Below are 14620 nucleotides of genomic sequence, written 5' to 3' on the forward strand. Positions count from 1 at the left end.
TAGTCCATGAACTTTCTTCCTTAGGATTTTATTTGGAGGCTGCTATGTTTTTTCTTAAAGATACTTTCAATGTAAAGTCAATTCAAGGGGGTTATCCCTGTTCAGCCCATACCTTCTACTCCTCCAACTTCACAGAGCTAATCGTTATTCCAATTGATGTGCTTCTTCTACAGGTGATCATATATTTAGAAAATCTTTAAAGTATTGTTACTTCGGTCACTTTTGGAATGACAGTAAATGGTTGATGCCCAAAACACCTGGGCTCACTGAAGTCCTATTGCTGGCCTAAAACAGGTCACCTTTGTGGTTAATTTGATCATTCAGAGAATCATCCTTTTAAATATGTCTTTAGGGATGAAGAGACTATACTGGCAAGGCTAAGAAAAGCAGATTCTGATTATTCCTGGAGCAGTTACTTCCTTGCAAATGACTTGGTGAACCGTTGTTTACAGCTGACATTTTAAACACAGTAGGCTGTTGGCCAGCCATACATCCCCAGGGAGAAGATTCTCTAATTGTATTGCTACCATCAAGAATGGCGTAATTCTGGTACCTTGTGATCTGTCCTACCCTTTAAACAAGCAGTGTTTTAGAACAGGAGTGGGAACAGTGGTACTGACCAGAACTCATGATAATAGTTTGGGAGGAAGCATTCACAAAGCTCATTTTATCTTCATGATTTTCACATCTTCATGATTTCAAGATCTGTCAGTTCCCATGACAGGTCTTCCAATTTGGTAGGGGTAATAAATCAAATGAATACTTGGATACATTTTTATGCACTTTCCTTTTAATATGACTTTCTAATATGATTTCTTCATTTTTCTATTTTCAGGGTTTTTTTTTTCCTTTTCTATTGTTCCACTGTTAATACGTTTTACCTATTGTTACAAAATTATTAAAACTTAGTACACATGCATTCCAGATGTATTTATACATTTGGCAATTTCAATTTCAGCATATTTACCTAAAAATTCTGATGGACCAAATTCCAAGTACAACTTTAGCTCTTTTAACTGATAAATCATCAATTTGTTGATTAATTCTCACTAGGCTGGGTTAATACAGTACATTAAGCTATAAAAATGGTGACAAACTATAGCTGTGAGATTTTGAGTAACAGATTCTTTAAATGACAATAAGTTGGAATGAGAAAAGATCTCTTATGTCACCTCTCTAATATGCATGGGTGATAGATATTCTATGTCCATCTGCAATGTACTGTAGCTTCTGGAACCAGAGGTCAAAACAATGGGTTCTCTCTATTTGTTGCAAATAATCATAAATTTGCAGGGAATAATCATGCAGGGAATTAGCTGTCAGAATTTCTGATACAAGATTTCTTAGTGTCTTAAAATGCCTTACACTATACCACTTGAGTCAACAAACAGACCTTTACATGGGAATATCTGTGATATTATTTATGATAGTATTGGGAGAGAATAACAACATATGAAACCATGTTTTGCCTAATAACAGTTTGTTGATTAATTCTCACTAGGCTGGGTTAATACAGTACATTAAGCTATAAACATGATGACAAACTATAGCTGTGAGATTCATGTAACATGCTAAACCAAATCCAAATAAGCAGTATGGTTTAGTGATAGGTAACTTTGATGTAATACAGAGTCTATATCTGGCAAGCAAAACAGAATATCTTTGTTCTACCTTTGTTGGATGGTCTCATCCATGTGTCTGTTGGTATAGGTGGGCACAACAGGAGATAAATGGAAAGATTAGCATTTCTGTTATAGGTTCATAGACAGAATTTAACAACAAAGCAAAGTATAATTCTTATAGCTTTCAAGCTTACTCAAAAATCAAAACAACAGTAAGATTCCACATTGTGCTAAGCCATTGTAGGCTGAATAAAGCACAACTGGTTGAGTTTCAGAATGAAAGCCATACACCATGGTCTGTAAACCACAAGAACCAATACAAACTAAATAAAACATTATGTGATATGATTAAACATGAAATGTGAACCCAGAGAGTTTGTGTAACTGAACTGCCTTCTGAAAATGCATTTAAATAAAGCTGTTTATCCTCTGCTTTCCAGACTAATGGAGTCTATGGCTATGTCTGCATGCCATGCCACCCTGGGTCTTGGGTGGGGTTAGTGAAACATGAAGCCTAAACTTAGTCAGCTGTAGGGTTAGAGAGGTTTAACCCAACTCAAAACAGCATTATGGTATGTTTTAGGTTAACTTAACCTCTGTTGGCTCTGTCATACAAATACTGGAAGAGAGTTTAACACAGGTTAAAGCCTATATTCCTGTTGCTAGCACATAGATGTGCACTTAGAATGGTCCAGCAAAAATTAAGCTTTTCCTATTTATGATTAATTTATTTTTTGCCCACTATGTCTAGATGGTAAAATAGGGGCAGTGAATGAATCCCTCCTCTGTTGATGATGATTACCTAAATTGAGCCTTCATTCATTCATTCACTCACTCACTCATAAAAAAGGGGAGCATCATCCTTTCACCTTTGCAATGAATAAGTTTCCTGTAGTGATGCTCATTCCCTGCGTGATCAGGGCATACTAGGTTGTTTGTCACTAGTTCATGAGATTATGTACATCCTAGGATAGTAAGATGAAAAATAACTTTATATGAGTGATATCATTTCATAGGTTCAGGCTCTTTGCTAAGCTTTTCTTACTGCTTTTTCTATGTCCCCACTTTTTTAAAAATTATTTCAATTAAAAATACTGACAAAGACTTTGCTGATAAGAGTGTGAATAGTAACAGTGGGTTCTTAAGTCTACCATTTGCTCCAAGCTGTTTTTCAGAGCAACCACTTTCATTTAGGATAGGCAGAAGTGTATGCCTTCCACAGTGCTTTATGCTTCACCATGAATTATTCGCATGGGTATATTGATTGTCACTGTTGCTGTAAATTGCATTCTACAGGATCAGCTGATGATACATCCCACTGCAGAGCCTTCTACTGTGAAGGAACTCTTAGAATCAGTATGTTAGTTACTTTGGAACCAGGAATCTGGAGATGTTAAAAATAAAGACTTACAAGAATAGCCCTAGGTAAAGCACTTGAAACAGCAGCTGTAACATTTCTGTTTTTCAGCAACTGTTTGCTTATAAAAGCCTCTCCACTGGCAGTTAGTGCCTCATGGGGATTTCTGTGTTTGTTTAACATCACACTGTTGTATTGACAGCAAAGCTCCATTATAAACACTGCACCTGAATATCAGTGGAGTTTTGTGAACTGTAGCTTGTGCAATTACCTGATACGGTAATTTTAAGACTTTGGGAATTTAGTTCAATGGGAAAAGACAATAGGTGTTACATTCAAAATCTCTTCTAAAAATGTTCATTTCTTATTTTTTTTAAAAAAAGCATAAGTCTTTTTATATCCTTTCAGCATAGAAAATGTATAAATCGGTATCCTATTTTTTTACCGTTCTGTAATAACTGATCCTGAATTTTGTATAATTAAAGTTAATATTATACTAAAAGCTATTGTCCAATTTCCTGAAAGTTTTCTACCTCATTATCCAAGTGCTTCATAACTTCTTTGGCAATGTTTTTAGATTATTTAGATTATAGGCAAGGTCCCCACCGGATGACAGTCAGTTTTTGTTCTAGTATAAACTTGAATGTGATTTCAAGTGGTTTTTTTAAAAAAAAAAAACTTGCATTAGTTCCAAGAACAAAAATCATGTGGAATTTCAGGCCTTCATATTGCTTTAGTATTTTATCAAAACATTAAACAGTATTTTTATTATTGTTTTATGTCTGCTGCCTTATCAGGCCTTGACAATTCTATGAAAAAGCATTCACCCCATTTTGAGTTTTCTGAATTTTTTATTATCAGAGCTTCATGTGGAACCTAAAATATATAAAGGGAGTCAAAGTGAACAAATAATGCCAATATTTGATGGTGGTTTTATATATATTGACTTTTTAAATGATATATATATATATATATATATATATATATATATATATATATATATATATATATCATTTAAAAAGTCATTCAACATATGGTGTGCCAATGTGGAAAAACCTTTTACTTAAATCCATTCAATTAAAGAGAAACGTAAGACTAGGTATGTGAATACTTCATTAAATAGTCATGGCTGATTTGGGCTACCTTTTTTCCTATAATAAATCTCACAAACTTTGCCTCCTTTTATCACAATTAAGTTCCAAACAAATGGTTCCAGACAATTTTTGAGCTAAAGCTCTAGCACTTTATTAATATAAAAGCAGAGCATAATTTTCAAATGGAGAAGATTTGAGACAACAGTAAATCTTGCATGACTGGTTATCCTGTCAAAATCACTTCAAGAGCACAGCCTAAAATTGGCCAGGAAACCATAAAGACAGGTAAATCATCATGCAGGGATCTGCAAGCCATTCCCATCTTGGCAAAAGTAAGTGGTTAGGACTCCACCATCAGAAAAGCACAGGGTGTAGTGGGGAGAAGCCATTGTCACTAAGAAGAATATTGAGGTTCATCTGAACTTTTTCAAAAAATATCTGGGAAACCCTCCCATACTTCTGGGGCAATGGTTTATAGAGAGATACATTAAAAGTTGAACTTTTGATACTGCATGGGTTTCATAATGCCTGGTAGAAACCAAATACTGCATTCCACAATCTAGAATCTTAATTTTCAACCATGGAGGTGTAGGTGCATAATTTAGTAATGCACTGATGTCTCAGGATCTGAATGATTTGCTGTCAGTGAAGAGACATGAAATTTGTTTTGTGTCAGAGAATTCTGTCAAAAATATGAGACCATCTGTTTTGCAGCAGAAAGTGAAGCACAAGTGGGCCATGCAGCAAGATGATGTTCCCAAGTATATAGACAGGTGTACAAACCAATGGATGAAGCAAAACTAGTCAGTGCTTGAAATGGCTAAGTCAAAGGCCTGCTCTAAAATCCACAGAAGTGTTGTGGCAGAGCCTGAAATATACAAAGTTTACTGAGTTGAAACAGTTTGCCATGGGGAAATGGGCCCAAACTCATACATAGTGATATGAAAGATTGATCACCAACTGTAGGAAGTGTTTGGTTACAGTTATAGCAGCTAAAGGTGGTACAAACAGTTACTAAATGTAAGGGTATGACTTCTTCTCATTGACACATTGCATAATATATTACTTTGTTTATGAAATAAATGAAACAAACACCAGATTTTAATGCTTTTGTTTTCCTGTCAGATTCTTTTTTTTAATAGCAGTAGGATGCACATGAAGCTATGATAATATTTAATTCCAATGATAAAAAAAATCAGAAAATCTGAAATGGGGTAAATACATTTTAATGGAAATATATATTCTGTTCCTAGAGGAGAGTTTTAATTTGCCAGTTTCTTTCCATAATTTTCTTTTGTTATTGCTGCTACTACAAAAGATATATAAAAGGATAACTGTCTTACTGTGATAGAGTTGTGGGATTTTATAGAAGTCTTTTCTCTGTGTTATTTTTCTGATACAAATTGTTCTTATTCCCTCCTGTCTACCAAAGCAATTATTTTACCACCAGAAAAAAGGCATACAGATATCAGGATTGCACTTGAATGTTTTCCCTACAAGATAATTTGGCAGATAAAAATCAGGAATATATGCAGGGAAAAATGTAGAACAGATTATTGCACTGTCTGGTTTGGTCTCTTCATGGCTCCTTTTACACATGGGAAGAGAATCATAACTCTCTTAAACTCAGTTTTATGGAGAATATTCTTGTAAAACTCCAGAAGTATCTTTAATATGGCTGCTTGTCTTAAACTGCAAGATTATATCCTAGAAGCTCATTTGTAGAAATTTTGGATCATTCCCAAAGCCCCCACCAAGAGACTGAATTATGTTACTGGATGAAAAGTGTGGAGTGTTCAACCCCTGGAACGAATTAGCTGTCACTTCCCTGCCAGATGTTATAAGCATATGTTCCCTTTTCAGACTTCCATACTCAATATACAGATGCCAAGGCAGTAGACATTTGAGGGATAAGAGAAACATCACACTTTTATCCCTATTTTAATGTGCCAATGCTCCACTTGTGCATAATGTAATTATATTTGCATGGTGACAAATGAACAAAACATACTACCTAGTACAGGGATTATCTGTTAAAGAAGTTCTAGAGACTTGTTGGTTTCTAGAACTTCTTTAAGAGACCAGCAAGTACTATTAGAATCATAGACATGATTCATTAGCAAATCAAAAGGCCTACTGTAAACTGATAATCCAACTTCCTGATAGAATACCTTGCTGATGTCTGTGGAATTTATCTGTCCTTGCTTATGACCAGATGACCAGTTCTATTATATATTGTAAATGTGACTTTACATTGTCCCATTAGAGCAAGTTTTTCTAAAGTTCCATAGAAACCTCTTTGATGATAATAATAACAACAACTTTTCCATGTCTTTCCAACTGTTTAATTGTATTCCAACTGCATTCTAACTGAAGCTACCTTATCCAAGTTCTCCTAATTTAGTTTACTTTTGTTTTTTTTTAATACACTGGACATATATTTATGCTAGCATTTATTTCTTGGATGATAGGGACTAAATCAAGCAAAGGGTACAGCCCTTTCCAAAGACCATTTTATTCAGATCATTTTTTTCTTTCAAATTATTATTTAATAACTTTTTGCAAAACATCTATTCCGTCTTTGTTCTTTTCATATTTTATCTTTAGCTAACATACAATGAACTTTTTAAAAAGTTAAACAAAAAGTGGAATCTGTTCAGTTAGAACAGAGCAACAGGAAAACATACATGATTGCTGGTTTGTGATATAATCTAATATATTATAATTTCCATAATATTTTTTTCCACAAGGATAAATACAGGAATAACCTTAGTCAGTATGTCTGACCCAGTCATATTTGTGATCAAAAGAGTGCCTGCTTTCAAGCTCATATTTTGCCAGGAGCAAAAAGTGACAGGATAATATAGCAATACTGTAACCAGAAAAATTGGATGACTGGAAATAAAGAAGAGATTTTACCCTGATTGAGCTCATGTGCTGGAAGAATACTGGCTGCCCTAGCTTTCATATCTTCTCAGAACTTCTGATGGATAGCTCTCACAGAGATTCTTTGAAAGCTCTCAAAGAGCAGCAAATTAAGCTGGCAACAGGTAATTAAAAGAATAAAAAATGGTATGCAGTGCATCAGGAGATGGCTGTGAACTCTTGAAATATTTCTGTATAGTGGAGTTGCATGCTCATGCTTGAGTTATTATTCTAAGATGTTTCACATCTGTGTGTGAAGATATTCTAAATAAAAGAAATATGCACAAGAGGTAAGTATATCTACCTAACAGTATGGCCTATGCAAATTCCAGTGGCTGAACTAAGGACTATAAAATATCTAGCCACAAGCATGTAATGGCAGTACAATAATGAAATGGACTGACCATACCTATATAGCCAATTGGAACAATGACTCCTAGTTAAAAAGCATCCACAGAACATGCTTATCTATATGGTTTCTTAAAATAAAGTTGAAATAATAAAAAAGACTACATCCATAGCTCTTTATTATGTCACAACAGAGGAGGTAAGCCCATATACATCAACATTTAATATACATATAAACTGAACCCTACCACATGAAAAAAATTGCCCACATATTCTCCTGGACATCCACACATATAGCAAAGAACCCAGCTTCTCTTCCATCATTATTACTCCTGCCCTGGGATGTGATGGTTGGGCTTGTGTGGTACAATGTAGAGAGTAAGGACATACTGTAAATATGTAAGTCTGCTCCTTGGGCAAAAGGGGCTGAAACATTACTTAAGCCCTGGGAAGCAAGATGATATTTGTAAACATATTAGGCAGATAGTTCCTTGATTCACTGGAGTAAAAAAAAAAAGTCTGTGTAAGTTTCAAGCAAAGATAAAAGCTACAGAAAACAAAGCTACAGAAAAACAAAACAAAACAAAACAAAAACTACAAAGGAAAAAAAAACTTAAAAAAAAGTGTAGAAGCACAAGAAACATTTTTAAAATTACAAAAAGAGGTGACTTCTGACTTTTAACAGCAAGGATATACAACAATTTTCCATAATCAATCCCTTACTCTATATTAAATCAAAATCACATTATTTCTACAAATCATTCCATTGGCACATTATAAAGATCACTAAATATAGTTGCTCCCTCCCCTTATATTAAAAGAATATATTAAAAGACCTCTTAATCAACTTCCCCCACAAAGATAACATTTATTTAATTATTTCCTTCCTACTACTAGTCTATACATTCTTATATACTATAATAAAGATCAAACTAAAAAAACATATAAATTGTCTGCCATTATACTTGATAATACAATTTTAATAATATTAGACCCAAAACCAGACATTTATTATTTTTTATTATACCTTAATAATCTTAATCCAAATTGTTAAAGATAAATGAAATCAGCCAAACACTAAAAGCAATCCAGATAAATATTCTTAAACCCTTATCCCACTTCAATATAAACCAAAGCATTTACATATCCCCACAATGTACACAGAGCCTTTTCCTTAAAAACAGCCCAACTGCCCCTCTCAAAAATTCTGACTTCTCTTCAGGAGGGCTCCCATACATAATGACCCCTTCTTTTCCATGGTGTTCCATCAGAAGATCAATTTCACTTACGGCTTGCAACTTGATCTCTCCCTTTAATTTCTTCAACTTGACTATCTGATCTTCATCCAGCATTTCAAAAAAAGTTTAAGAAACATTTCTGTCACTGCCAAATTCCTCAATTTCATCCATGACATCCCCAACCAGATGACACATTTTAAACCTCATATTTTCCACAATGTCCTGATTGCCTTGCATAAAACTTGGTAGGAATCAGAGAAGAATCTGTTTAAAATCTCAGTGGAAGTCAGAGAAAGTCTGTTTGAAATCCTCCATGTCTCATGCAGCAGATTATGGCACCCCCTAGGAGTTTAACCAGTGAAAGTCAAAGATATGAAAGAATTCCAGAATGTGTTTACAAAGGGAAAGGGAGATATGCAGACAATTCCCCTGAGAAAGTAGAAGCAGATAACTTAAAGTTCAAAACAGCTGATTCAACATGAAGGAAAATGCTATATATCTTCAAATTTAGTATAAAAATAATAACATGGAGATAATTATTTGCTCTTAATCCTCAATATTTGGAGGGAAAACAAAGTCCAAAACTTAATAAGATTTAAAAAAAAAAAATAATCCCAAAAGTAATGATAAGTAACAAGAGAACCAGCTTCTCCTTGCTGTAGAAAGCCTCTCTTACGGTATGCGTACTTAAAAGAAATATATGCTCAAGATCCTGCAAGGTAGACTTCAGCAATTCATGGAGTGAGAATTGCCAGATGTACAAGCTGGGTTTAGAAAAGGCAGAGGAACTAGGGACCAATATCTGCTGGATAATGGAAAAAGCCAGGGAGTTTCAGAAAAACATCTCTTTCTGTTTTACTGACTATTCTAAAGCCTTTGACTGTGTGGACCATAACAAATTGTGGCAAGTTCTTAGCAGTATGGGGATACCAAGTCATCTTGTCTGCCTCCTGAGGAATCTGTATAACGACCAAGTAGCAACGGTAAGAACAGACCATGGAACAACAGACTCGTTTAAGATTGGGAAAGGAATACAGCAGGGCATTCCTTTCCCAATACCCTACCTATTCAACTTGTACGCAGAACACATCATGCAATGTGCTGGGCTTGAGGAATCCAAGGCTGGAGTTAAAATCACTGGAAGAAACACTAACAATCTCAGATATGCAGATGATACCACTTTGATGGCTGAAAGTGAAGAGGAACTGAGGAGCCTTATGATGAAGGTGAAAGAAGAAAGTGCAAAAGCTGGCTTGCAGCTAAACCTCAAAAAAAAACAAAAACCAAGATTATGGCAACCAGCTTGATTGATAACTGGCAAATAGAGGGAGAAAATGTAGAGGCAGTGAAAGACTTTGTATTCCTAGGTGCGAAGATTACTCCAGATGCTGACTGCAGTCAGTAAATCAGAAGACATTTAATCCTTGGGAGAAAAGCAATGACAAATCTCACAAAAAACAGAAAGGTCTCAAATAAGAGCCTGAACTAAGTGTGTCCAACAGCACATTTGCAGTAGTGGATAAAGAAATCTCTATCAGCCATCATCCAAGTTGAAGAAGGACCACATTCTATGTCTGTTAGACTTCAAGTGACAGACTACTGAACCTGGTTCCATCTGCTAGGCAACCAGGGCATAGAACTGTAAAGCAGCTACAAGAAAAACCAAATTTGAAATCCTGTTTGATGTATTTTTTTATTCCTTTGGAGTTATGATGTTTCTAATAAACTTTTTAAAAACAATTTTCTCAATACCTGTCAGATTGGATTAGTTTTGTGAATTTGTTTTCATTCTTTTATTTTTTTTTCTTTCAGTTGTAATTTTTGTCTCTTATATTCTTTTTTCTGGTTTGTTGCAACCTTATAAGAATTCCTCTCATGTTTACTTCTCTCTGGAACTGGAAACATCATCATCATCTTCCCATTCCCTTGCTCCCATATAAGATGGAATGTAGATTTCTGGATGTTTCTCCTTTGCTTTATTTTTCTTATCAAAGAGACTGTCTACCAGTCATGCCTTTTGTCTCCTAGTCTACATTTCACCCTTACTGAATCAGTGGTAGTTTGCTCCTGAAAGTATTTGTAATTCTAACTTATGAGGGAAAAGCAAAAGATGGACTTATACTGTGTTGGAAAAGTCTTCTAAATCAAATTGGTTGTGGTATGCACAGTTTACTATAAGCTATTGCAACAACTACAAAGACAAAATATGTAACAAGATAACCACAGTTTAAAAACTAATCTATTACTTTTTACAGGGGTGGTGGTGTGATTTTCATATCTAGCAAATATATCCCATAGTGTTTCACTTTGTTAGACATTCTGCCTATTGATTTCTGAGTCACATGGATTAATTACATAAAAAGGGGCTTACTTTTGAAGTGTTTGGCTCAGAAAGAGAGAGAGAGAGAGAGAACTAAATAACTAGCATATTACAGATGTTGCTTCACTCTTATTCCTATTAGTCCCAGAATGTCTAAGGCCACGTGTTATGCAAGGTAGAGTAAGGCAACAACTATCAATTCTGCATCACATATTTAAGTGCTAAAACACTCTCCTGGAGTTTCCCCAATCTAACTGAAAAGATGTTGTCAATATTTTTTTCTCTTCAAAACTTTTACTTTTCAATCCAACTTCTCATCTCAATGTTTGAGTTTTCTTCCTAGAGCAAAATTAAATATGAAGCAGTTTTGTTTCCCTGAAGCAGAATACCTGCTAGAAATTGTAGAGGGGAATAATACTCAGGTGTTTGAATTCCAACGAGTTTAAAACAGAGCAGTACCTCTGAGGTTTGGAAACACACTAATAAATGTAAACCAAGCAACCAGTACTTTGAGGTGCAGTTTAGTTTTGTTGCTTGCATTATACAATACAAGCTAACCATGAAGAGATTTTTAGCATGCTGCTTGTCATAACTATGATGTGAAGAAAGAAGACACCACTAAAGATTTGTCACAAGGTAGCTATATTTTCACTAAGTTCTCTTAGGACATTTTTTTTTAGATTTTTAAAAATCCTGCCTTTATTATTTTTATAATAACTCAAGGAACATACCTAATACTCCTTCCTCCTCCTGTTTTCCCCACAACAACCACCCTGTGAGGTGAGTTGGATTAAGAGAGAATGACTGGCCCAAAGTTACCCAGCCAGCTTTTGTCCCTAAGGTGGAACTAGAACTCACAGTCTATTAGATTCTAGCCTTGTGCCTTAACCATTAGAACAGACTGGTTCTCACAGACACTGCCTGAGGACATATAATAACTGTATCTTGTTGAAGTCAATATATTTTTTGCAATAAAATACTGAACCAGCAAATGTTTTTGAGCACTACCATGCATTAATCATATATGTGTATCTATGTGATATACATATGCACACCTTTCTCTCCCAAACACAATGTATTCATTTATTACTATTTATTCCCTCCCTCTAATCTGCAAATGAAGAATCTGCCTGATAACAAAAGGTATTCAAGAGTCAGCCTCAAGCAGCTTAGAGACTGCTTCTAAAAATAGAGAAATACCTTCCCTATCAGAAATTAATCTCATTTCAAAATGATTTTCAAAATACAATTTATGCAATGCAAATCCCTGCTCCCAAAATAACCTGTAGTTGTGGTTGTTATGCCCAGCCAAGAGCTAAATTACTGTTCAGTGAGCTGTTTCAGGATGGCTACGTGAAGTGAAGTTAGGATTAAGAGAACTGATGAAGCATAACATACCATGAAAAAAATAAAAAGATTTCATAGAACATATATTGTAGGTATTATTAACAGGTTTCCTCTGCTTTTTTCATATACAATTATTTATCTCAGTAGGAAACAGTATTTGAAAAAAAAAATCCCAATAATCTCATATGGTACGTGCAAAAGTCTGTTTGCAACAAAATATTTTGCAGTATGCAATTTTCTTTTTAATTTCCAAAATTTAAAACATGGATACTTATGATTTGATCTTCAAAATATACTTTAAAAAGGCTTCAAGTGCCCTTATGCAGGTACTGTTCCAATAGTATATATGTTTCAAAACAAATATACTTTCCAAGGGCTTTGGTAGATTTCTGTTTCTTGTTCTATCTGTTTTATATAGGGATTGTCCAAATAAAATATTAAATATTGCCATTAGTTGAAAGTTACGTATACAACATTGCAGACTTTCATACTGAGAAACCTCTAACAATCTGCTGGATAGTATTATGAGGAACAATATACTGGTGGGATATTAGAGCAGTTAGACAATTTGCTGTTGCTACTATTCTCACCAGAAATACATACTTTTTAGCTATAGACTAAAATTAGGAAGGAAGTTCATCAATTCACAGGAAGTGTAAAATTCTAGAGATTTCTTTGCATTGTCTTTACTTTGGAAATTCCTGGGTAACCAGCCCCAACTATATACTTGGTACTTTTCCAAATCTTCTTCAAAAATAACATTAAAAAAAAATAATAACCATGGTTCCCTTTCTCCTTTAAATTTAACATATTTCACAATGTTCGGATTATCCTATATTATTCTTAACAAATCCAAGGCAAACCAATCATTTTAAAAGTACTGTATTATTCAGTGCAAAGTAACTTTCAAATGCCTACTAGGAAAAATGATACACACGATAAAAAAAAGTTTAACAGACATTACCTAGACAGGGCCTCTGGAGATTGCTTAGTGAGCTTAATCTCCAGGGTGCCCAGGATATAAAACCTATCTTGAAACAATTACTCTGAACCTTCTTTTGACAAAAGTAACTTTAAAAAAAAAATGGTTTATGCCATATCACCTGTATTCAATTTAAACCAAGTAAGCAAGCAAACAAAGCTAACTAAAGTTATTTGCTGAAAGAACCACACAGATGTATCTTTCACCACAACCCCAAGATGTGTCCCAGCTGCAGCCATTTATTGGCTCAGTCAAGAGCTATACTATTTTGTTCTAAAATGTCAACTTTGATTCATCCTTGGGCTCACTAGCTGTCAAACACTGTTAAACAGAACTGGAATCAGTACTGCACTTAGGTTTTCATTAAGACAGAAATAAAATCAGCTCTGTTTATATGTTAAATTCAGCACTGAATCAAACATCAACTTTGATGATGGACTAGATACTGCTTTAAACCTGAAAATTTCAGAATGGCCAGAAATCTAAAATGAATAAAAGATAATATATTACTATATGCAAACTCTTCCTAGTATCCAATGAAAATGGCCTGGCTTCAATTCCAGAAATGTTATAAAATTTCAGAAAACTCTAGAGTATAAAATATAAATCCATCTCCAGTAATGATTCTCATTAGCAAGACTAGACAACCTGGTACCCTCCAGATATTCTCAATGTTGACTTCCACAATCCCTTTCCATGGTTAGGACTGCTGAAAACTGAATGTCAAAACACCTAGAGGATACTAACTTCCCCAATACTTTCTTTAGGATATATGAAAACCTGGCCAGATGACGACTCATATTATACTGGCTAATCCTGTACTGGTTATTCCTCGATATGTGACAGCAATTTTCTCTGGGAACCCTAACAAGAGATGTGGGTACTTTAAGGCAGAGAAGGCAGAAAGTAGACCTTAATCAAACCCACTAGTACAGTATGAGTCAGAGTAATTTTCAGCAGAAGTTTAGCTTCTAGATGTTTAACAGTAGCAGGGTTAAAACAGCTTCCGTTCTTCTATATTTTGTTGTTGAAATGACGAACACTTGCATATTTCAGAATGATTTTTTTGCGAGGAAAGACTGTAAACTCAATACAATTTTCTGTTTCAAAGTAGCCCTTCTCTCATGTTGTATTCAAAATCTGTGGTCTTCCTCTGATTCTTCATTCAAATGAAGTACATTGATAATTAAAAATCATGGATTATCCTGTGGTACCTCCTATCTTTTAGTTTGACGTTTAATGACATTATATTTTTTTATGATACATATCATGAGTGCCAAGATATTGTTTATATTACTGAAAACCACACATACAGCAGAATAGTGAATTTTATCTAGGACAGTAGAAACTGGAATAATCCCTGACTGAATTTATATAGTAAAATACA

This window comes from Candoia aspera, chromosome 8 (genome assembly GCF_035149785.1).
Source record: "Candoia aspera isolate rCanAsp1 chromosome 8, rCanAsp1.hap2, whole genome shotgun sequence".
NCBI classification, from domain to species: domain Eukaryota; kingdom Metazoa; phylum Chordata; class Lepidosauria; order Squamata; family Boidae; genus Candoia; species Candoia aspera.